Source organism: Lissotriton vulgaris, chromosome 10, assembly GCF_964263255.1.
Source record: "Lissotriton vulgaris chromosome 10, aLisVul1.2, whole genome shotgun sequence".
Taxonomy (NCBI): Eukaryota; Metazoa; Chordata; class Amphibia; order Caudata; family Salamandridae; genus Lissotriton; species Lissotriton vulgaris.
In genome coordinates, this window is record NC_141698.1 from 662686699 (window position 1) to 662712741 (window position 26043).

Consider the following 26043-nt stretch of genomic DNA (forward strand, 5'->3'; position numbering starts at 1 on the left):
CACACCACCAGCCAAGTACCAGTCCACACACACACCGCCAGGATAGCACCAGTCCGCAGACACCGCCAGCCAAGCACCAATCCAGGCACAACACCAGCCAAGCACCAATCCAAACACAACGCCAGGCAAGCGCAAGAGCACGCACACCGCCAACCAAACACCAGACCACGCACACCACCAGCCAAGCACCAATCCAAACACACCAACAGGCAAGTGCAAGACCATGCACACCACCAGCCAAACACCAGTCCAGGCACACCACCAGCCAAGCACCAGTCCACGGACACCGCCAGACAAGCACCAGTCCACAGACACCGCCAGCCAAGTGCCAAACCATGCACACCGTCAGACAATGGACACTACACGCAAACCAACATCATACTTTATTTTATTTTTTTTAAATAAAATTGCAAATTGATACAAATCTACTAACACAACAACTACATTTAAAAACACTACACAAATGCCAACTTTGAAACTGAACAATAAGTTTTAAAGAATAAAGACCAACCAGTTCACTTTAACACTCATGGATGCTCCAAAAATTATTTTGCGAGTGGTACAATCTAAAACAAGCAGGTACACAGAGCCCAGGGTTTGAAGGGCAGTCGGGGCAATACATACGAACTTCCTTCCGCAAACCTCTACGCCAACAGACTCTACATCTCCGACTGGGAAAGTCTTTTGAGGTTGTAGGAGGAATTTGATCAGGAAAGTGGCGATCTTTCAATCTGGCAACATCCTCCACCACTCCAAATCTAGGAACACTTGCCTGTTCCACTAAAACAAGGCTGCCTTATACAGACTCCTGAAACTTTACAAAAGTCATCTTTGTCTGGGGACAAGATTTCTGGAACACAACAAAAGCATTAAAGGTTGCCAAGTGGAAAAGATGGATAGCCAACTTCTTGTACCAAATGTAAGCCTTACGAAGAACAGCATACGGTTCCAACCTCTGATCTACTCTGTCAACACCACCCATGTGCTTATTATAGTCAAAAATGCACACAGGTTTGCGCGCTTCTGCAACCTGACCTTAACCTCATAGCTGCTATTACACATTCCTCCCCAGTGCTGCGCTGTCCATTAGAACTAGTGCTGAATGGACGTTCAATGGTCGTGCGCAGCACTGGGGAGGTAGCGCTGCTGACGACCATTGGCCGTCAGCAGCACTTAAGGGGTTAAACAGTCACCGGTTCAGTGCTTTCATCATGTATGGAAGTCGACATGGAGACATCTCTCCTGTCTGAAAACTTTACAGCTAGAAGCTCCTCACAACGCAATACACTGCACTGTCCCCGAGCCAGTTTTTGACAAACCAGTTCTTTTGGGAAACCTTTACGGTTTGAGCGGATTGTGCCACAAGCAACAGTGTCCACTTTGGCCAATTCCCTGAACAACCGCACACCAGTGTAGAAGTTATCTACATATAAATGATGGCCTTTGTTAAAAAATCCTCGACCAAGTTCCCACACAATTTTCTCAGTCACTCCAAAAGTCGACGGACAACCAAGGGGGGTTAATCCTGGATTCCTTACCGGTGTACACCCTGAAATTAGAGACATATCCAGTCCGACTGTCACACAGCATATAAAGCTTAATTCCATAGCGTGCCCTCTTACTAGGAATGTATTGCCGAAATACCAAGCGGCCCTTGAACAACAGCAAAGACTCATCCACTGCAATTTCTTTCCTAGGATAAAAGATCTCAGGAAATCGATCAACGAAATGATCAATGACAGGTCGAATCTTGAAAAGACGGTCCTAATCAGGGTGATCTCGTACCAAAGCAGAACTATTGTCAATAAAATGCATCATCCGAAGCAGAAGCAAATACCTATCACGACTCATGACTGCCGGAAATATAGCTGTTGCCATCAAGGGACTAGTAGTCTAATATGAAGCCATTGATGGTTTCCTAAGCAAGCCCATCAAAAAAAGTTAAACCCAAAAACTTTTTCATCTCATCCAAATTTGTGGGAGTCCACCGGGTAGCTCTAGCGTGGGGCTTAAGGCTGGCACTGTTCACCCACAAAAAAAAATATGCATACAAATGAGTCTGCTCTACAATCTCTGCCAAAAACACATCCATAAACAACTTGAAAAAATCAATTGGCAAAAAGTTTTCAGTGTTCACCCTACATCCTGGAACACCAGTAAATTCAGGCAATGCCGGCTGCACAATGCCTGGTGCAACCCAGAGATCAGAACTTTCAACGTCAAGTCTTGCAGCCGCAGGCTGCCGCCTAGCTGCCTCTTGTCTCACTACACCAACTGGAAGTCTAGCAGCCCCAGGCTGCAGCCCAGATGCCTCTTGCTGCACTATTGGCACAGCAATGTCCTCCGCAACCACAGGCCCTTCATCCACACCAAAAGTATCATCATCATCAGATGAAGCCATGTGTAGAGAAAACTCACTACCTGAATCTTCACCTCCCACCTCTGGCTCAGAATCAGAGTCAGTCTCTGGACCATGTTCAGAGGAAGAAACAAAAAGCATTCCAATAACTTGCTGAGCAGTAATCCGGCGGCTAGCCATTATCCTTACAAATAAAGGAGTCTGCAGAAACAACTCAACAACCCCAACACTGTGCAAAGTGAGTAAAAAAAGTAAGCCTTTATCACAAATATCTATATATTGAAAAAATATACAATTCACTTACAAGAGACAGCTACACTCACCAGCACCTACTCTGCAAAGACACTGCAAATAGGCAACAATATCCCACTAGAAAGAAGAAAAAAAACTTACATCTACAGAAGTACACATCAAGAACAAATGCTAAACATGTTTTACAATCACAAAAAACAGAAACCAAACATACTCTTATTATTACACACTTTGCAAAAAAAATTACATTACAATTGAACAAAAAAAGGTCTCTTACCAAACACATGCAACTACACAAACAGCAGAACAGAACCACCAGTAGCGGAAACCGCACACTGCAACAATCTAAAGAGAAAATAAAACAATACACATTAGAAGAAACAAAAACAACAAACATTACAACAGGCTATGTCACAGGGTATGTCACAAATGGGGTGTCTGTCCCCATGGGGGGCAGAATATAAATCATTATAAACGTGGGCCCCCTTGAAGCAACCCTACTGAGGGCAGAGAGGCCAAATAAAGACACAGCAGAACATACTTTTGAAAACAAACGGGCCCAAGGAAGCGACCCTTGGCCAAGGGGTCGCTTCCTATAAAAAAAAAAAAAAATAATCCCTGGAGTCTAGTGGGCTTTTCTATCCCCCTGGGTCCAGACACGGTATAAAAAACAGCTGATCTGCCCCGAGGGGGGGGCAGAACAGTCAAAAAAAATGTTTGGGCCCTAGGAAGCGCCCCTTACCCAAGGGGTCGCTTCCTTCATAAATTAAATAACATCCCTGGTGTCTAGTGGGCTTTTCTGCCTCCCCCCCCCCTGGTCCAGATTAGGCACAAAAAATGACCAAACTGTCCCCAGGGGGGGCAGAAAAGTCTAAAAAAATTGTGGGCCACTAGGAAGCGACACTTACCCGAGGGGTCGCTTCCTTTATAAATTAAATAACATCCGAGGTGTCTAGTGGGCTTTTCTGCCCCATCTGGGTGCAGATCGGCCAAAAAAACAGCCAATCTGCCCCAGGGGGGGGCAGAAAAGTCTGTAAAGTAATTTGGCCCCCTAAGGAAGAGACTCTTGCCCAAGGGTTCGCTTCCTGCACAAAAAAATACACAAGCAATCCTTGGTGTCTAGTGGGGCATTCCTGGTGCACGATCGGGACGCTGTGCGCGATCGTGCACCAGGAATGCCGTGCATTGGGACATCAGGGGAGAGGAAACACGGTTACCTCCCCCCCCCCGATGCCTAAAGGCACCAAGAAACGGGCCCCCCGCCTCACCGGAGCAACAAAGACTCACCCTTCCCGCTGGACGCGTTGGAAACAAATGGCTTCCAGCGCATCCAGCGCTTTCTGAATACGTCGGCGCACGCTGTGCGCTGTGCTGATGACGGAGCGGTTCAGTCATCAGCACACCCCAACCGATGCAGATGACGGAACCACTCCGTCATCAGCGTCGAAGGGGTTAAGGGATCGGATAAGTTTATGGAGGAAGGTTTATACTACAGTTTATGGTAATGAGAAAAACTATGAACCACAGATTCGGACATCTTCATTCTTGCACATCCCTATCAGTTAACCTATAGAGAGCCTGAAAATATTGTGATCATCGACACCTTCAAACAAATGAATAAGTCTCAAATAATGCACTTGCACTTCTTTTGATCATCACACCATCTTTGCCTTTCATCTGGGAGTCCTGGCTACCCTGCTACCCATTTCAATAACGTGATACATGTATCCTATTGCTAGCCCTCATGTCAGATGCCATCCTGCTGTACCTTTATGTTAGGGGACCATTTGACCAATCGTCATGGTGACAATTACACAGAACAATGAAGCATTAGGAATTCCGCATTAGGTAACGCTCTGCAATTATGACTGCAGGCCAAGTAGGAGGTGTAATGGGAAAGGATTCTGCAACATTGAAGACATTGGGCTCCCCATTTGAAAGGGAGCCCTAGGTACAAGAACACAGAGTATCCTAAAGAGCAATTTTCTTGAGTATAAGAGTCCCACTTTCAGTGTGAAGGGAGGAAGGATAAAATAGCTTCTTTCCATGTGAGAGTAAGTCAATTGCTCTAATATAGGACACCTCATTCCAGCCTCAAAGACATTAATTTACTCTGAGGACCTATTACTAGCACAAATATTTAAAGTAGGATGGTCAGCCTTGTAGACAGTAAACGTCTTTGAAAAGCTATCATGATGCCCTTAACTCCATCCATATCGCTTCAGTCTTGATAAATAATATTCATGCGGAAGACTCCACTAAAAGGAGCAGAGAGCCGTCACATGCTATTAACTTTTTTTAAGGACAAGCAAAATAATAAATTGAGAGTTTGACTCACCATGTAAATTGGTAAATGAAGCAGAGGGCTAATGAAATTTTTTTTTGTCCCAAGCAACTCTGAGAAATGTTCTTCCGCAACACTGCCTCTGCTGGTAATTCAATATATTCTGCAAATGGAAAAGTCCACTGTTAGTCTATTAACAGAACTTGAATATTACCAAACTAATGCAACACAACAACAATCAGTTTTTGGTAAAGGGTTATCAATCGGTACTATGACGTCTGTAACATGGTGAAAATACATAGCTCAAAGAATTCAAATCTCAATTTTATTTTCAACCTAGAATACCTTTCCATCCTAAGCCTCCGTTGCTACCACTCTCTATACAACTTTAGCATCTATATTAGAACGTAGATAAAAATATCTAATTGCTATCCAAGTGACAGCGTACCCTGCTCACTGCAATTCTTTTAGGTTAATGTGATAGAGCGCGCAGGTCACCCGACTAATTTTCTTACCAAATATGCACACTTGGGCCCATAAAAATATTGTACACTTTAATCAGGTAACCTACACACTACTACCAGCAATTCAGTTCCTTTCTGATTATTTCCGTGTACCTGACTTACCAATCCTCGTCACAGGTACCCAAGATCACAATGGATCAAGGAGCTAGCTGTGGAGTAAGTAGACAACACAATACAATATACAGTTTCAATATTGTTTGTACTCTTTATAATAACCACAAACTCAGGAAGTTTTGAAAATCTTTATCTAATCATCATCATCATATGCCATGAGCCTAAGATTGACACAGATCAAACTGTCTATAACTAGAATTAGAAATATCGTATAGCTATGAATGAGGCAAAGAATCATTTAGAAATCGGAAATTAAAGGGAAGAAGAAAATAAGGAACACGCTATTTTAGATCAACAGACTTTCACAACTTCACTAAAGGCGGGTAAGGAAAGGGTACATGCTAATCAAAGTAGACTTTCAAAATTCCCTAACGGTTCAAAGGAATCGCAACTTATGCAATTTGATTTATCCAGAACTGCTTATTCTCTATAGGGAGGGTAAGAATGGAACCTAAACTATATAAGAAAACAATGTGCATTTGACTAAAGGTAGGTAGAAAAGTGAAACATGCTAATAGACAAATATTACATGAAAATCTCATTCATAGAGACAGGGAGGAAAAGGAACGTATGCAATTATGCTTTATTCGAGATGAGAGGAAAGAAAGTTTAGATAAACAAACCCCCACACAGACTTATATTTACCTAGGATAGAATGAAGACCAACCCAGGCCACGGGTCAGTTTGGAAAGACGGGAAAGCACCCTCAAGGACTTAGGTTGCCAGTAGGCGAGCAGGTACAGCTCATGGACAGTCGGGACAGGATAACCCCAGAATTTGGATGAGGACCGGGTTCACCAAAGGGTATGACCAACACCCGCAGCTTCGGTTGCAACGCCTGTGCTACTCCCTCTCTGCAAGGAATCTCCCAGTAACCCCGATTGGATTTTCGAATCTCCCAGCAAAGTGCTTCGCCAGCACTTAAGGTTCCCCAAAACCCCATCGGAGTCTGTGGAAAATACGGACAGAGTGCTCCACAGCTCTCTGAGTTCAGTCACCTATAGAGTGCGTTGGGTCAGTGACAGGTCAGCTATTCAGAAAAGTCGGGAAAATTCTCTAGCTAAACCTAGGCTAGTTATACTGTTTTTCGGGTCAGTGTACCACCCCCCAATGTTGCAAGTGTAAGGATCCCCAAATTCTGATTGGACAAAGGAGGAGGTTAAGTCATCACACCACCTACATTTTAGACTTTCTCAGGCTTAATATTCAGTTTTCGTACCCACCCCTTACATTTTAGTTTCCCATGGCATATGTCTTACAGAGAACAATAGAGTACACAGCAGTTTATTACAAGTGTAGCAATTTCAGACACAGTTCAGCTTCGTCCTGCTGGGTTACAGGTCGGTTCCCAGGAGCATCTTGGGAGAGGCTGCCAGCTGGCTGGGTTCCACTGCTGCATGGCTTTCTTTTCCCCCCCCATCACATGACTGGTACCATACGGACTTCAAAGATGGGTTAGTAAGCACCTCCCAGGCCCAAAGAATATAATACATGAAAAGCAAGCGAAAACAATGTAGAAACACAGAATAAAAGATTACACTGTATACCATGAAATGGCTATACTATATCCATTACTTTATAATAACTATTGCATTAGGGTAAGTGCAGAACAAACGGCTTTGCTAAAGCAGCAATGCAAGCTCAGAGCATGTGAGAACACAAAGCAGCCATTTTAAGTGCATTGCGCATGAGCAATAAATTCCCACCAGAACTGCGAGTGCCTCACCATCACATGGGTATGACCGACGCATGCGCAGGCTAATATCCCACGTAGCAGCGGCTATTTTAATGAACAAGCATATTAGGATTCATATTTACATAAGCAAGCTACTCTGGGACCCCCGTGTAGTGAAAAATTTGCAATATTAGTAACACCCAAACAGGTTGATTACATAGTTAAAGTTATTCGAGGTTCATGAATACAAGCAAGTCGCTAATTGTGCAAAACCTTGCTCCATCAATCCCCTCTTTGATGATATTTACTATCATTACTATTAATGGAACCAGATGCCAACTTTTCACAGTTCACCCAATTCAATTTCTTCAAACTTTTTATTCAGCCTTTTCTCTGCATCTTTATTAGGATGAGAATTTTTCAGCCTTTTATAAATCTGATTATTCAGCTCTTCTTATTCAAGTTCATCAACATTGTGTTTCATTCCTCTCTTATTCACAGCATACTTCTTTTTGTGATTTCGACATTTGCAGCAAATTATTATGATGAGCACAAATAAGCCTATTCCCGCTATTGGCATCAGTATTTTACTCACAAGACTTTTACCTATGTTAGAAAACCGATTACCTACATAGGAGAGACCATCAGTTAGTCTCTTCCAGGCACTATCAACCTCCAGTGGTTTGAGCTCTTTTTCCAAATTAGTTATGTTTCTCACATATTTCTTAATTTTAACACTTTTGTCAGGAATGTAAGTGCAACAATGTTGCGCTTTCAACATTCCACAGACTCCGCCCTCTTTTGCCAATAGAATGTCAAGAGCAAGTCTATTCTGTAAAACCATAGATCTGATCGCAACCATTTCGGTATTGACCAACAGGAAACCTGCAGCAGTGTCAGTTGATAACCGATCTACTACTGTAGACAATTTGCAAATTCTGTGTGTATTCAGAGTCACTCCCACTGCAGGTATCAATGCACTAAGTATATCACCTAATATTTCTCCTACATTTTCTCTTTTACTACGCACTAATCCATTAGTGTTTTCATTGCTTCCAGCGACTTCATTCACATGGTATATTTTTGGGAAGACAATTCCAAAATAACAGCTTCCATGCCAGTGATCCGGCAATTTGAAATAAGCCTCGTTTCCACATATATAATAAATTCCAGGAAACACAGGTTCTGACCCATTTTTGAAACCCCAACCTCCAATTACCTTGCAATTGTGTTCGCATTCACTGGAACCAATGAATATGTTATTATAATAACTAGTCTTTTCTCTATGAAGACAAAGTTTCCCTTTCTTTTCGAAATCCAGTAACAACGCAGGATTAGCTCCACCATTTGAGGTGCTCCCCATGTTTTCAGCTCAATTAGGAGTTTTCTGCCTTTTATCATTTGCTTTTCTTTGGAAACTTTCTCTTCTTTTCTCTGCCATATTTAGAAACATTTTCTCTTGTTCATGTAATGAACATGTTAAGTTATCTCTATGTGCTTCACCTAAATCTATTGTACCTATGGTTAGAAAGTATTCTCCCATATAACGTGTTACATCACTCCTAGTATGTACAGGATTCAGATTTCCACGTATAGGAAGTTCAGAAAATATCATGTCTGAGTTAGAATAATAGTACTGAAACGGTCCTCTGTTATAGAATAAACTAGCTAAAAAACTACAGGAAATTCCATATGTTAGTGGTAAATGATGGTAGGTCACACCCTCAGCTACTGAAGTAGGTAGCTTCATACAGACGTAACAGTCTACGATTTCCATTGCTTCTACGTAGTGTACTAACAAGTTTGCAAATACATTTAAATGAGTTCTGTTCTTTATTCTGTGATAATGTAGTCCTTCCTCATCTGATGCATCTAAGTCCATTCCAGTTTGTCTAAGGAGAAGTGTTTTCCCTTGTTTTTCTATTCTTTTGTGATGTATCTTTCGTTTGCAGCTCTTCTGGGTCTTTTGTCACTGATTTAGTAGGGTACAAATTAGTATCTTTACCCATCATGTAAGGAATAGTTATGGTTAGTCCTATCCGTAATATAAGTACTATTGCTATACTACACAAACATACTTTGCAGCAAGTTTTACAATGATTTCGTCTTGGCCTTCCATTCACAGTGGAATTGGACGATTTGCATTTGACTAAAGGTAGGTAGAAAAGTGGAACATAATAGACAAATACATGAAAATCTCATTTATAGACTAAGGGAGGAGACGGAACGTATGCAATTATGCTTTATTCGAGACTAGAGGAAAGAAAGTTTAGATAAACAAACACCCACACAGACTTATATTTACCTAGGATAGAATGAAGACCAACCCTGGCCACGGGTCAGTTCGGAAAGACGGGAAAGGACCCTCAAGGACTTAGGTTACCAGTAGGCGAGCAGGTACAGCTCATGGACAGTCAGGACAGGATAGCCCCAGAATTTGGATCAGGACCGGGTTCACCAAAGGGTATGACCAATACCCGCAGCTTCGGTTGCAATGCCTGCGCTACTCCCTCTCTGCAAGGAATCTGCCAGTAACCCCGATTGGATTTTCGAATCTCCCAGCAAAGTGCTTCACCAGCACTTAAGGTTCCCCAAAACCCCGACTGGGTCTGTGGAAAATACGGACAGAGTGCTCCGCAGCTCTCTGTATCAGTCACCTACAGAGTGCGTTGGGTCAGTGACAGGTCAGCTATTCGGACAAGTCTGACAAATTCTCTAGCTAAACCTAGGCTAGTTAAACTTTTTTGGGTCAGTGTACCACCCCCCAATGTTACAAGTGTAAGGATCCCCAAATTCTGATTGGACAAAGGAGGAGGTTAAGTCATCACACCACCTAAATTTTAGACTTTCTCAGGCTTAAAATTCAGTTTTCGTACCCACCCCTTACATTCTAGTTTCCCATGGCATGTCTTACAGAGAACAATCGAGTACACAGCAGTTTATTACAAATGTAGCAATTTCAGGTACAGTTCAGCTTTGTCTTGCTGGGTTACAGATCGGTTCCCAGGAGCATCTTGGGCGAGGCTGCCAGCTGGCTGGGTTCCACTGCTGCATGGCTTTCTTTTCCCCCATCACATGACCGGTACCATACGGGCTTCAAAGATGGGGTAGTAAGCACCACCCAGGTCCAAAGAATATGATACATGAAAAGCAAGCGAAAACAATTTAGAAACACAGAATAAAAGATTACACTGTATACCATGAAATGGCTATACTATATCCCTTACTTTATAATAACTATTGCATTAGGGTAAGTGCAGAACAAACGGTTTTGCAAAACCAGCAATGCAAACTCAGAGCATGTGAAAACACAAAGCAGCCATTTTAAGTGCATTTCGCATGAGCAATAAATTCCCACCAGAACGGCGAGTGCGTCATCATCACATGAGTATGACCGACACATGTGCAGACTAATTTCCCATGTAGCAGCGACCATTTTAATGAAAAAGCGTATTAGGATTAATAAATTCATAAGCAAGCTTCTCTGGCACACCACTTGTAGTGTAAAATGCGCAATATTAGTAACAAAAAACAGGTTGATTACATAGTTAAAGTTATTTGAGGTTCATGAATACAAGCAAGTCGCTAATTGTGAGAAACCTTGCTCCATCAATAGTACACCAATGACCATTAAGGGATCTGATAAGTTTATGGAGGAAGGTTTATGCTACAGTTAGTGGTAATGAAAAAAACTATGAACCACAGATTCTGACATCTTCATTCTTGCACATCCCTATAAGTTAACCTATAGAGAGCCTGAGAATATTGTGATCACCGACACCTTCAAATAATTAAGTCTCAAATATTGACCTTCCTTTGCTCCTCTCGCCATCCTTGCCTTTCATCTGGGAGTCCTGGCTACCCTGCTACCCATTTCAATAACATGATACATGTATCCTATTGCTTGCCCTCATGTCAGATGACATCCTGCTTTAGCTTTATGATGTCAGGGCACCATTTGACCAATCATCATGGGTGACAATTCCACAGAACAATGAGGCATTAGGAATTCCGCCATAGGTAACGCTCTGCAATTATGACTGCAGGCCAAGTAGGAGGTGTAATGGGAAAGGACTCTGCAACATTGAAAACATTGGGCTCCCCATTTGAAAGGGTGCTGGAGGTACAAGAACCCCATTTTTAAAAAGCAGTCCATCTTCACAGGCAACTGATTTGCCATCATGTCAAATTACATCCTGCTGTAGCTTTATGATGTAAGGGCACCACTTGACCCATCGCCCTGGATGAGAATTGTACAGGACGAGGAGACATCAGCAATGACCTACTAGGTAACTTTCTGTCATTATGACTGCAGGCAAGTAGGAGATACAATGGGACAAAACTCTGCACCATTGAAAGCATTGCACTCCTATTTAAAGTGGGCTAGCATTAGAAGAACAGTCTTTAAACAGCAGTCCATCTGGACTATAAGACTTCCATACTCAGAATACAGGGAAACAGGTTAAATAGCTTTCATCCATGTGTAAGTTAATTGCTCTAACTTAAGACAACTCATTCCAGCCTGAAAGAAGGTAATTAACTCTGAGGACATACTGCCAGCGCAAGTATCTAAAAAAGGTTTTGTCAGGCACGTAGACAGTCAAAGTTTTTGATAAACTATCATGATTACCATAGCGTCATGTCTTTTGCTACCATCTTGAAAAGTTCTATTTATGTGGAAGACCCCACTAAAAGGTACTGAGAGCCATCAGATGCAATGAACTTCTTTCAATAACAGCAAAATGATTAAATGAGAGTTTGACTTAGCATATAAATTGATAGAGGCATGCCGAAGCTGATGGAGTTTTTTTGTATTTTTTTTTGTCTCTGCAACTCAGAGAAATTCTCCTCTGCAACCCTGCCTCTGATGGCCATTCAGTATAATCCGTAGATTGAAAAGTCCCCTAGTAGAACTTGAATATTTCCAAGCTAATGCAACACTACAAAATAAATGTTTTATCAAGCGTTAATAATTATTTTATGGCTGGGATATTGTGAAAATTCAAAGATCACTAAAAATTCAAACCTCAATTTTAATCTCAACCTGGCATTCTTCTCTCAATCCTAGGCCTCATTTTCTTCCAACCTCGACACAACTCTAGCACCTATATGAGGGCGTATACAGACAGATCTCTTTGGCAGCCAAGTGACAGTGCACCTTTCTCACTGGAATTCTTTTAGATCATGGTACACTAATAGCAATCAGTGATCTGATCATTTAAGGGGTGAAGGTTTATGCTACAGTTATTGGGAATGTTAAAAACTAGGACTAACAGATTCTAACATCTTCGTGTTAGCCCATCCCTATCAGTAAACCTATAGAGAACTCCAGAATGTTAGGATCAACCGCACCTTCAAATAAATGTGTACGTCTCAATAATGGCCTCGTTTCTTTCATATCACCATATTTGTCCTCAGCTGGGCGCCCTGCTGCCCTGCTACCCATTTCAATACCATGATAAACTTTTTATTTTATTTGTCTTAGCAACGCAGAGAAATGTTCTTGTGAAACCCTGCCACTGCCGGAAAAGTCCACTGTTGCATCTACCATTGTTAGGACTTGAATAATTTCAAACTAGTAGAATACAACAAAAAACTGATTTTTATAAGGCATTAACTGATATGTTTGATGGGGTCTGAAATCTTGTGAGAAATCAACAGCTTACTTAAAATTCAAATCTCAATTTGAGTTTTCCACCTAGCACACGCCTCTCAATGCCTTGCCTCATTTACTAGCACTCTCTACCCAACTCTACCCTCTAAGTTAGGAGATGGATATGATAATATTGCCAGGCAAGTGAAATTGTACCCCTCTCACTGTAATTCATAGCAATTAAGTCAGATAATTTGAGAGGAAGGTTTATGCTACACTTATTGGGAGTTACAAAAATGATGAATAACGCATTGGAACATGTTAATTCTCTCAAATTCCTTTGCAGCAAAGAAAAGTTGAGAATATTATGATCAACCACAGCTTCATACGAATATATATGCCTCAAATAGTCCTCATTTCTTTCATCTCACCATATCAAGGTTCAGTTGGGCATCCAGTCTACACTGCTACACATTTCAATACCAAGATAAATTAAATTAAATGAAATTAAATGAAATGAAAAGACCATTTGTCGAGCGCGGTAGTTACCCTCAGGCGTCCTAGCGCTGCAGACAAAACGCATATGGATACACAGTTGAAAGCTATTCTGGTATGTTAAAAAGCCGGGTTTTTAGGTATTTGTGGAAGGAAAGTAGTTTGGGCATTGATCGCAGCTGGAGGGGAAGGGAGTTCCAAAGCCTAGTCGTGTTGTGGGAGAACGAGCAACCCCCACATCTGGCTCTCTTTATCCTGGGCACCACGGCGAGGAACGAAGATGCAGATCTGAGCTGTCTGTTTGGGTGGTAGGCGGTAATCAGAGATTGGTTGATGACAGCGCCTGTTCCCCAGAAGGCTCTATGGACGATGCACAGTGCCATAAATTCGACTCTTTCCCTTATTGAGAGCCAATGGAGGTCCTTCAACCTGGGTTTAACCACGAATTGGCGGGGGATCTGAAGGAGGGTTCTGGCTGCGCAATTTTGAATGATCTGGAGTTTGTTCAGGGTGGCCCGTGGGTCTCCTAAGTAAAGGGCGTTCCCAAAATCCAGACGAGACAGAATGAGACCCCGGACCATTCATCATCTGTCTTGCATGGAAGGGCAGCAAGGGGAGGATTTTACACAGAAGCCTTAGTAGGCCAATGCAGGTAGCTGAAAGTTTAACTGTTTGGCAGTTAAAATTAAGGGACTTATCTAACTAAATGCCCAGTCTTTTGATTGTGTCTTTAGGCATGGGGGCAGGTCCCAGGCAGGTAGGCCTGCGGGTGTTGTTGGCAGGGGGCATACGGAGGGGGCATGTAGATGACTGGGGGACCTAGTAGTAACTCATCGTTCGCCCGCTATTTGGAGGGCAATTCAGGGTAGAGCGCAGAGGGGGTCCTAACAGGACATTGGCCTGTCGACCCTGATTCTTGGTTTTGTGTAGCTTCCTTTCTTTCTTTTATTTCCTCTTCTAGTTGCTTTGCGGCCAGGTGGGCTGCCTTTCGTAATTCTTTCCCTATTTTTGCTTCTTCTCTTTTCTTTCGTTGTTCCGTTTCTTTGCGCCACATGCCGATACTGTCGAGCATAGTGGGCGTAGTCCTATTTTTCTGGAGCGCTATTTCTAATGCTTTTATTTTATGATCATCGAAGGAACCTATCAGTGGCCACTGACTTTCAGGGTTCTTCTTTGTATATTTATGCCATAACTTAGTATAAGCTATAGCGACTAGTCCATGCTTGGTGAGCATGTCCTTATTAGGGGTGCCCTCCAGTGGAGCTGGATGGTTCATCTCTAATAAGCGGTCCGGGCTAAACAGGCTACCAACCAGTGGGGAGAAGATAGGCATGACGGATTACAACGGGGACAAAAGTCTGCGTTACCTATCCTTCACTGCTTGCAAAGAGAGCCTGTTGTTTTCTCCGTTTGCAGACAGTGAATCTCCAGAGGTTTCAACAAAGCGTAATACTAGTATTATCCAAACAAAACAATCTTTTCTCAATTCGTCGTGTTTACACGACCTTACCCGGACCGCATGGACGGTTTCCTGTCTCCTGGATCCAGCGCCCGATCGTCCTCTCTCCTTCGTGATGCCCGTGGCACTCCTGATGGTTCCCAGTCAGGACCGTAGATCACTCAGAGGTCTGTTCGGAACTAGTGAAGGTCGGATGATCGGCTGTCAGATGAGGGTCTATCGGACACGAGCTCTTCCCGATCGTTGCAGTCGTTCACTCGGTCGTCGGGACCTCTCCCACTGGATCCACGTGTCGCTGATGGGCCCCACGCCTTGGGACGCCAATTGTAGGAAAAGTTAGGGCTAGGACCTTTCTCAAGATTTGCCCGGCGCTAACCGCCCTTGTACCATTCAAATTACCAAGCAATGAGGCAGGCGCCGGAGACCAGAAGGCAGGAAACAGAAGTTTATTCCGACGGAGCAGAACACATCAGATCAGACAACAAGGTATCGTCTCGAGGTGCTCTAACAGCCTCTCGGAGGCCTGGCCTCTTATACACTGGTTTATGGCATGTGACCTTTCTTTATTACAAACAGAACATTGTGGAGTAAGGAAAAAGACATCCCCATAATCCTCGTGTCAATCCCACCCCCATATACCTTCACAATATAGGTCCTCAACCTGCTGATAAGAGGAGGGGGTCATCACGCAGCTGAGTGTTTCGCCAAGTCTTAGGATGTGTGTGCCGATCATACCCCGGGGGGGGTGGGGAGGCCCTGGTCAACAGTGTGGCTATTGAAGAGGGACGACTCCATACAATGAGGGGCAGTAAATGGTATCTCCTGGCTTGGGCGATGGCCTCGGACCTGTGTGGACAGTTGGACACGGGGTAGGGGTCATCAAAGGAGTGGTATTCATGCCGCGTGGACAATCGCGCGCGGAGGGAAGGTTTATCGACAGAGGGGCATTCATGGGAGGAGAGGAGATGCTGGTCAGGCGCTGGCATGACTCCCAAGGACAGGGTCGTGCAGAAGGGTCATGCTCATGAGGGGGAGGGAGGGGGAGCCAGGGTACGCGGAGGATGCTTGCTGGGTGAGAGGGGCGCGCTGGCGATTGATGGCGGACAGGGAGACCATGATGCCTGAAATGGCGATCGTGCATGTTGTGCGTGGGTGACAAGCTGGCGCAGATGATGTTCAGTTCGTAAACTAAAATTCCACAGTCCTCCCTTTTAACATGTCTCGCCAACTTGTCAGTTCGGATTTATCCCCATAAGGCCACGTATTTCTACTTCATAGAGGGGACTCATGTGCTCATTTCGGAAGTCCAAAGTCTTTGGGCACATACAGTTAGAAACAAGGCCACACAAAGATGGCAGACATTGGATACCTAAACAACACCCACATAATATCACAACAGGTATCAGCACGAAGGAAAACAACCTCCAACCCCAGTTCTTCAAAGTGTCCCAAAACCAGCTCCCAAGCGACCATCCTTCCTGCTCTTGGTGAACCTCCGAGGAAAGTGTGTGGAGGTGTTCAATGGCTTTGTAGACTGAAGGCGAGTTATCTGGCACGTATGTGCAGCAGCTGGATCCGATGATGCGGCATGCTCCTCCTCGGTCGGCTAGGACCACGTCTAGGACAAGGAGATTTTGAAGGGTCACAAGGCGGACCGCCTGAAGCTCCGCCGTGTTGTTGGCGAGGATGCCAGCCGTGATGTTGATCGTTGTTTCTACTGCCTGGGTCAGGTGTCGGATAGCGCGGCTGTTTGCCATTGGGCCCCACAGAGGGACAAGTCCCTTTGCCGCATCTAGGAACTGTGCTCCGGTGGAGTCGGCTTGTCCAATGTCATCTGCACGCCTCTGCCGGTGATGGTTGGCAGGGGCTACATATGTGGGTGGAAGAACGAAGGCAATGTAACAGGCGCCCTTCCAACCTCTCGGGAGCCAGGTGTAAGCTTTGGTGCCGCACACAAAGTACATATTCGGAGAAGCAACAAAGGAAGGGGGTCAGCTGAGTCCAATGTTCTGGTGATTCGGCAGGGGCTGTGACCCACCAGCTGCGTTCCATGGCCTTCGAGACACACAAGACCCGTGACATTGATAACAGACAGGGCCACAGTCAGAGTAGCGGTAGTTTGTTTTTGCAGATGAGAGAAGGTGGTCCTGGCTGGATTGTGGAGCACCTGTACTTCGACTCGTTCTTTGGCAGGAATGTCTTTAAGGAAGGTGGCGCTCGTGAGCGCAGGACACAGAGCAGCAGAGGTCTTTTCGGTTTTGTTCAGCCAGAACCCAGAGTAGAAGTGCGACACTGTCCGGCTGGAGGTGACGTTGTCCTTGTGGCTCTCTTGCATGAGTATCAACCAGGCGAGGCAAGAGCCGTGAACTGAGAAAGGTGAAGGGATGAAGGGGAAGGAGTGTCCAGTGGCATGCGGGAGCAACCCGCAGATCCAACAGTTCGTAGCATTTGCAGCGAGGTTGTGTTGGTGCAACAGTTGCACGAAGGAATTGTTCCAAAATTCCCTGCGCCTTTCTTGGAGCTGAGGCGACAGAGAGATTAGGTGATGCTCTTTCAGGGGTGTCGGTTGTGCAGTAGGTAGCAGTGCCTCATGGGCCGGTGTGCTTTCCTCCAGAATCCAGAAGGAGGCCATGAGGAGGAGGCAGAAGAGGAGGACAATGAAGAGTACGATTATCTTTGATTTGTGCAAGTTGTCAGTCTTTGGATTTCTATACTGGGTATTTCCTGTTGCTTCCATCATCTTCTTATCTGGCGCTTCCATCATCTTCTTATCTGGCGCTTCCATCACCTTCAAGGGGCTCGGTAGTGGGCAGAACCACAGACTTCGCTTAGCTTCTCTCCCGGTAACCCTTGATTGTGATTAGGTCACCGTTCTGAGATTCAACTTAGTCCGTGGCCTACTTAGCCGAAACTCCCTCCTTTCGTCGCAGGAAATACCCTTCTCTGGATGGCACAGTGGGATCAGAGAATTTTGCAATTTCGAGTGCCTCAGTATCGGGATAACAGTCCAATATCGGTCGATCTTTGCTCAGGAGCTCTTCTTGGGTGCTGACACTTTCTGTCGTGGCCAGGTTCGCAGAGACCTTCCGGCAATGATGCGCGTGCAGCCAGTGCTTCTTCCCCTCCACTCGAAGCGCCGTTCGGGTGGTAATCAGCACTTGCCAGGGGCCCGTCCACCGAGGTTCCAGACTTTTGGTTCGCTGGAAATTTCGCACTAGGACGAAATCTCCCGGTTGGATGTCGTGGCCGGGGCCCCTGGAAGCATCGGGGATGGCCTGCTGCACCTGTTGATGAATGACAGACAACGTTTTAGTTAACTTGCACAAATAATCAGATAGTAGGACGTCTGGGACGTCATGAATGGAGGTCGGTTTGGGAGCAGTCCAGAGATTCATCGGTCGCCCAAACACGACCTCGTAGGGGGTCAAATGGTGCTTGGTGGGAGTGGAGCGCATCGATAACAAGGCCAGTGGGAGGGCATCCGGCCAGTTAAGTCCAGTGGTGGCCACTATTTTTGACAATTTCAGCTTCAGTGTGGCATTATGGCGTTCCACCAGACCGGCGGATTGGGGGTGGAAGACCGCATGGAACCTTTGCTTCACCCCCAACCCCTTTAGGATTAGTTGGATAACCTCAGCTATGAAGTGGGGACCATTGTCGCTCCATAAAATTCGACAAAGGCCATAGCGAGGGAAGAATTCCTTCAGTAGTACTTTGGCAGTAGTCATGGCAGTGTTGTCACGGGTTGGATAGGCCTCTACCCATTTGCTGAAGGCACATACGATGACTAGTACATACTTCAAGCTTTGGCATCTCTCTAGCTGGATGTAGTCCATCTGAAGGACCTCAAAGGGGTGATTGGGGGTCCCAAACCCTCCCCGGGGTACCACAGTTCCTTTCCCGGGGTTGTGTTGCAGACAGATAAGGCACTGCTGAACTAGGCGTCTGGCTGAGTCGGGGATTTTGTCGTTGTGCCAGACGTTGGAAATGAGTTCGATCATGGGTGCAGATCCTATGTGTGCGGGGGAATGTGCCATTGTCAGTATGGGGATCAGATATGAGTCGGGTAGCAGCCACTTGTTTGCATCCTTCGTTCGCCAGCAGCCCTCTTCATCCTTCAAACCCACCCTTGCCCACTTAGTCAGCTCGTGAGGAGTGCTAGCCGACTGTATGTCTCTGATCATTACCCTTGTGTCACTCCATTTTTCTGCTTGTGACCTGGTCACATACATGCGTGTCACCGTCCTATTCTCAGCTGTGGTTCGTGCAGTGATGTCGGCCAATGCATTCCCTTGTCCGACTAAGTCTGTCACTCTTTTGTGTGCCTGACATTTGATCACCGCTAATCGTTTGGGGAGGAGAACTGCTTCAATCAGAGCGGAGACTAGATCTCCGTGGAGGATCGGGATGCCGTGGGACGTCAGGAATCCCCTCTCCCTCCACAGGAGTCCAAAATGGTGGACCACCCCGAAGGCATACTGGCTGTCGGTGTATATGTTCGCGGTAGTCCCTGTGGCTATGATGCAGGCTCGAGTGAGGGCTATCAGTTCTGCTGCCTGGGCAGATCGTTGTGTGATGCGGGCTGTCTCAACTACTGTTCGGGCTGTCGTTACTGCATAGGCAGCTGAAGTGGTGCCATCTGGGAGTTTGATGCATGAGCCGTCTACCCATAGCTCTCCATCGGGGTCAGTAAAAGCAGTGTCTCGGAGGTCAACCCTACTCCTAGTTTGTTCGTCCGTGAGGGTCACACAGTCGTGGATGGGAGGAACGTCGGGGTCATTTTCAGGCAGGGGCAACAATGTGGCAGCATTCAAAGTCGTGCATCTCTTTAGTGTGATGTGGGGTGCAAGTAGCGTCAGTTCGTACCCCGTCAGTCGTGCGCTAGTCAGGTGTTGAGTCTTGGTTTGGTTCAGGAGGGTGTCGACAGCATGGGGTACTAGCACGGTGAGGGAGTTGGAAAGTACTATTCCCTCGCTCTGACGGATAGAGACAGCAGCGGCAGCTACTGCTCGAAGGCAGGCAGGTAAGGCTCTGGCTACAGGATCAAGAGTGGCGGAGAAGTAGGCACAAGGGCGCTGCTTAGGACCAATTGATTGCGTTAGGACAGACAATGCACACCCCTCCCTTTCGTGAGTGAAGAGGGAGAAAGGTTTGGAGTAATCCGGGGTTCCTAGAACGGGTGCTGAACAGAGTGCATTTCGCAATTCCTTAAAGGATGCTTGACACTCAGGGGTCCAAGGGAGCGGGAAGGAGGCATCTTTGGTTAATAGGGCAAGCAGGGGTTTTACAATGAGGCTGAAGTTAGGTAACCACTGTCTGCAAAAAGAGGTTAGGCCAACCAAAGAGCGGACTTGTTTTTGTGTTTTTGGGATGGGGGTGTCTAGGATGGTTTGGATTCGGTCGGGTGTAAGTTTCCTCCCTTCTTTGGACAGGAGATGGCCTAGGTAAGTCACTTGTGGCTGGCAGAACTGTAACTTCTTTTTGGAGACCTTATGGCCATTTTCTGCAAGAAAGTGTAGGAGTTGGACGGTGGCTGTCGTTGCAAGCGGTGTGAGCCAGACAAGGGTGCCCTTGGAATCAGTCGTTTTGATAACACACTACGTGTCGCCCCAGTGTCTACCAGGAATGGAGACTCTGTACCCAGGACCTTAGCGGTGACATAAGGACCTTGCTGGTCAACACAGAGCTCGACTGGATCCCTCCCTTGCCCCTGGCAGTCCTATGCAAAGTCGGGGGCATTTTCACCTTCGGACAGCTGATATTGGTTCTGTCGGGGACGGTCAAATGTGTTCAGTCTCCCTGATCTGTCATTGTTGGTGTCGTTGGTGTGCCCTCGTCCTTGTACTCTATTTTTCGGACCACCTGCCACATCCCTGGAGTCCCTATTTCTATTCACTTCTAGCAGAACCGGACACTGGTATTTCCAATGGCCGAACCCTTTGCAGAAGGCGCATTGGTCATTGCTAATGTCTCTACGTCCAGTGTGGGGTGTTGGGGTGTGATCTTTAGGAGGTAGATCTCTGGGGGTGGTCGATTGGTAGTTCCCCCTTTGGTGTTCCCGTCCTACCGTTATACCTTGTATCTGGGCTATCATTACCCTTTCTTTTAAATCTTTCTTCTTTTTCTCGGACGCCCTATCATTCTCATTCTTTTGGTGCTCGTAATACTGAGCCATCTGAAGGATAGCTGCGGGTTTGGAGGCCCCCCAACTACTCTCACTCGTCTGCAGCTTTTGGGAGACCTCTTGTGTTAGGCCTTTTACGTAATTTTGTACGAATAGATGCTGTCCGGTTGCGGTGGTCATGTCTTGGCCACTGTAGTCAGAGAACACTGTCTCGAATCGGGAGAAGTATTCGGACACATCTTCCTGCGGTTTCTGTCGACAGGCCGTGACTATCGACCAATCTACCTTTCTTTCTGGGATCAGTGTCTTTAATTTCTGGACTAGTTTGTCTGGGAGTTCCAGTATGTCTTTTACTGGTTTCCTTCCAGGCTCTCGTTGTCTATCTAGTTTACCGAGTTGGTCCCAGGTATGTCCAAACAGATCCGTGTGGTCAGCCTTCCGGATTTGCTTCCACACGTCAGCTGGCAGGCATAACCCAAAGAACAAGTCAATGTCCGCTAAAGTCATTATTGTCGAACCCAAGGCTGTGCCTAATTCAGTATAAAATGCTGTCGGGTTCTTTCTTAAATCGGGCAGGGTTTATTTGAAGGTTAGGATATCTTGTCGATCCCATGGTTGGTAAACCCAATTGTACACAACCCTCCCTTTTGCATCTGCATTATTAATATCATCGCTTGTTCCCTGGCCACGTGGCGGGATCCAGTAAGGGGCCGCCTCTCTAATGGGCATCATAGTATTGGCTACTTCTACTGAGGTCGTTTCAGGGACTGTAACCTTGGTTTCTGGTTTTTGTTCCGTGAGGTGGCGGAAGACCTCAAGCATCTGCATGAAGAGCTCCGTCGCCTCACATTCAGTCCCATCTCCAACATCAATCTTCCTATACAGCTTTGTTAGTTTAGCGGGGCCCTTACTTTGATACCTATCTTCATATGCGTTCAGGGTGTGGTAGCTGAATCGCAAAATGAAATGCCGCCTGTGGCTATCGGCATGTGAATTATATATGTTCATTGTGTATTCTTCGCTCTCCCTTCGTTCTACTAAGGTCTTTGCTATTTTGTCGATCCCATCCCGCTCATCTTTGCTCAACCTATTTGGTCTGGCTGGTGGTTGCTTGCTAGCCTCGGGATCGTCTGACGATGTGGTTAATGCGGCTGGTGCGGAGGCCGCGAGGGCCGGTGCACTAGCGCTGAGGTCGTTCTCGTTTGCACTTAGGGCCTGCGGGTGTTGTTGGCAGGGGGCATACGGAGGGGGCATGTAGATGACTGGGGGACCTAGTAGTAACTCATCGTTCGCCCGCTGTTTGGAGGGCAATTCAGGGTAGAGCGCAGAGGGGGTCCTAACAGGATATTGGCCTGTCGACCCTGATTCTTGGTTTTGTGTAGCTTCCTTTCTTTCTTTTATTTCCTCTTCTAGTTGCTTTGCGGCCAGGTGGGCTGCCTTTCGTAATTCTTTCCCTATTTTTGCTTCTTCTCTTTTCTTTCGTTGTTCCGTTTCTTTGCGCCACATGCCGATACTGTCGAGCATAGTGGGCGTAGTCCTATTTTTCTGGAGCGCTATTTCTAATGCTTTTATTTTATGATCATCGAAGGAACCTATCAGTGGCCACTGACTTTCAGGGTTCTTCTTTGTATATTTATGCCATAACTTAGTATAAGCTATAGCGACTAGTCCATGCTTGGTGAACATGTCCTTATTAGGGGTGCCCTCCAGTGGAGCTGGATGGTTCATCTCTAATAAGCGGTCCGGGCTAAACAGGCTACCAACCAGTGGGGAGAAGATAGGCATGACGGATTACAACGGGGACAAAAGTCTGCACTACCTATCTTATCACGGCGGGCAAAGATTAGACAGAATATTTCTATTCTCCGTTGTTTGCCGGCGGTGAATACCTCAAACGAACCAATACCGAACAATCGGTCAATCAAACAATTCAGTGGGGAGAATAAGTGGGCACGAAAAGTTATCGTTACCCACTCTTTCTCTACCTGCAAAGAGAGACCTTGTTCTTCCCTGTTTGTAGACAAAGAATCTCCAGACAATAATCCATGAACGGCAGTTCGGGAAACAGTGGGGGAGGAAGATAGGCACGACGGATTACAACGGGGACAAAAGTCTGCGTTATCTATCCTTCACTGCTTGCAAAGAGAGAGCCTGTTGTTTTCTCCGTTTGCAGACAGTGAATCTCCAGAGGTTTCAACAAAGCGTAATACTAGTATTATCCAAACAAAACAATCTTTTCTCAATTCATCGTGTTTACAAGACCTTACCCGGACCGCATGGACGGTTTCCTGTCTCCTGGATCCAGCGCCCGATCGTCCTCTCTCCTTCGTGATGCCCGTGGCACTCCTGATGGTTCCCAGTCAGGACCGTAGATCACTCGAGAGAGGTCTGTTCGGAACTAGTGAAGGTCGGATGATCGGTTGTCAGACGAGGGTCTATCGGACACGAGCTCTTCCCGATCGTTGCAGTCGTTCACTCTGTCGTCGGGACCTCTCCCACTGGATCCACGTGTCGCTGATGGGCCCCACGCTTTGGGACGCCAATTGTAGGAAAAGGTAGGGCTAGGACCTTTCTCAAGATTTGCCCGGCGCTAACCGCCCTTGTACCATTCAAATTACCAAGCAATGAGGCAGGCGCCGGAGACCAGAAGGCAGGAAACAGAAGTTTATTCCGACGGAGCAGAACACATCAGATCAGACAACAAGGTATCGTCTCGAGGTGCTCTAACAGCCTCTCAGAGGCCTGGCCTCTTATACACTGGTTTATGGCATGTGACCTTTCTTTATTACAAACAGAACATTGTGGAGTAAGGAAAAAGACATCCCCATAATCCTCGTGTCAATCCCATCCCCATATACCTTCACAATAGAGGTCCTCAACCTGCTGATAAGAGGAGGGGGTCATCACGCAGCTGAGTGTTTCGCCAAGTCTTAGGATGTGTGTGCCGATCATACCCCGGGGGGGGTGGGGAGGCCCTGGTCAACAGTGTGGCTATTGAAGAGGGACGACTCCATACAATGAGGGGCAGTAAATGGTATCTCCTGGCTTGGGCGATGGCCTCGGACCTGTGTGGACAGTCGGACACGGGGTAGGGGTCATCAAAGGAGTGGTATTCATGCCGCGTGGACAATCGCGCGCGGAGGGAAGGTTTATCGACAGAGGGGCATTCATGGGAGGAGAGGAGATGCTGGTCAGGCGCTGGCGTGACTCCCAAGGACAGGGTCATGCAGAAGGGTCATGCTCATGAGGGGGAGGGAGGGGGAGCCAGGGTACGCGGAGGATGCTTGCTGGGTGAGAGGGGCGCGCTGGCGATTGATGGCGGACAGGGAGACCATGATGCCTGAAATGGCGATCGTGCATGTTGTGCGTGGGTGACAAGCTGGCGCAGATGATGTTCAGTTCGTAAACTAAAATTCCACAGGGGGTGTTACCTAGGAGCATGAGCTCCGCTTTGTCAACGTTCAATTTGTTATCCACTCGGTAACTGATTTTAAGCAGATCTTCAGGCAATTGGAGGTGGCAAGCGGTGGATTGAGAGCCAGCACTAGTTGAGTATTGTCCGCGTAGGTGATCATTTTTACCCAGAAGGGGTGGACGATCTTGGCTAGAGGGCTCATGTATATGTTAAAAAGTGTAGGGCTTAAGGAAGAGCCCTGTGATACACTGTAGCCAGGAGACTTGCTGGGGAGGTGCAGTCGCCTTCAAAAACCTGGAAGGAGCGGTCGGAGAGGAAGGATTTGAGCCAAGTGATTGCCCTTCCTGAGATTCCCAAACTGCTAAGTCAAAGTAGTAAGATGTTGTGGCTCAGTGTCGAAGGCGACACTTAGGTCAATGAGGATGATAGCTGCAGAGCCTCCTTGGGCTAAAATCCTCATGGCCTCCTCTGTCACTGCGACTAAGGAGGTTTCAGTCCCATGGAGGGGGAAGAAACCCGTCTGGGTGGGGTCCAGTAAGTGGTTGGATTTTAGGAAGTCTGCCAGAACCATGTTGGCATGTTTCTCTAGGATCTTACTTAGCCAAGGTAGCAGGGAGATTGGTCGGTAATTGGTAGGGCTGTTTTAATCCAGATTTGGTTTTTTGAGGAGGGCTCTGACCATGGCTCACTTCCAAGGAAGCGGGACAGTGCCGGCAGATAGGGATGCATTAAGTAGATCAAGGATAGTGGGTAGATGTGGCCAGTGACAGAGTAAGGTACGTGGGGGTGCTGGGTTATTGGGGAGCCAGATTTTACCTGGTGCATGATAGATTCTAGTTTGGTGGGGTCCAAAAAAGGAAAGTGATAGAGTGAGGCCCTGGTTCGGAAGGATTGGTGAGCGGGGTCTGGGGTGGGGGAAAGGAGGTGTAGATTGCTTCTATTTTGTGGAAGAAGAACTCTGCTAAGTTGGTACAGTGAGTTTGTGCATTCAGGGGTTTATGGGGCTTTTCTGGGAGCTTAAGTAGGGTTTTCGCAATGCAGTATATTCCCTTGGGCCTTGAGGCAGCTGCGTCAATCTTCTTTTTGAAACAGTTCGACTGCGAAAGTTTAATTTCGGACATGTGGATTTTAATCGCTGCTCTATATGCGATTTTTCTGGAAGGAGAGTTGTACAGACGCCATTTCCTTTCCAGATTTTTGCAGATACGTTTCCTATCATGTAGTTCCGAGGAGTACCAAGGGGCGGTCCCAGTGCTGAGTTTAGGTTCAGTGCATTTGATGGAGAGTACAGAGTCTAGTGAGTCGGAGATCCAATTGTTATAGTTCTCGTTGGCTAGAGTGGGGTCAGAAATGCTGGGTGGTTTAGATTTTTCAAGACCTGGCAGCCATTCAGCTTGGGGGAGTTTTGACCAGTTTTGATCTTTACGAATTACTGTGGAGGTGGGGGGGTGGGGATCTGGAGTGAGCCAGGAGAGGGGGTTAAGGAAGTGGCAGGTCCATGGAAGGGGAGAGGGATTTCCTACTCGGAGATCTGGACTGTTGCTAAAGACGGGATCAAGGAGATGGCCTTTAGTATGGGTAGGTTTAGGCACTAGTCGTTGAAATTTGAGCGCTGAGAGACTTCATGGGCAGTGTGGTCTGTGGAGTCATCAAAATGGATGTTAAAGTCCCCTAGGAGGGTGAAATTAGATGGGCTGTAGGCTAGGTTCGCTATGGTGGATGGAAGGGTGTTAAAGAATTGCCCCAGGG

At 46.3% G+C, this 26043-nt stretch overlaps 1 protein-coding gene across 1 annotated transcript in view; it reads right to left on the reverse strand.

The window, feature by feature from the left end:
- Positions 1 to 26043, reverse strand: part of LOC147688656 (uncharacterized) — an 88585-nt gene that overhangs the window by 44369 nt on the left and 18173 nt on the right. Inside the window, exons 2-3 of the mRNA XM_086939960.1 lie at positions 4950 to 5058; positions 2889 to 2956 (exon numbers count right to left, since the gene is read on the reverse strand). The gene's annotated coding sequence lies outside the window, so the exon portion shown is untranslated. The remainder of the gene's footprint in view (positions 1 to 2888; positions 2957 to 4949; positions 5059 to 26043) is intronic.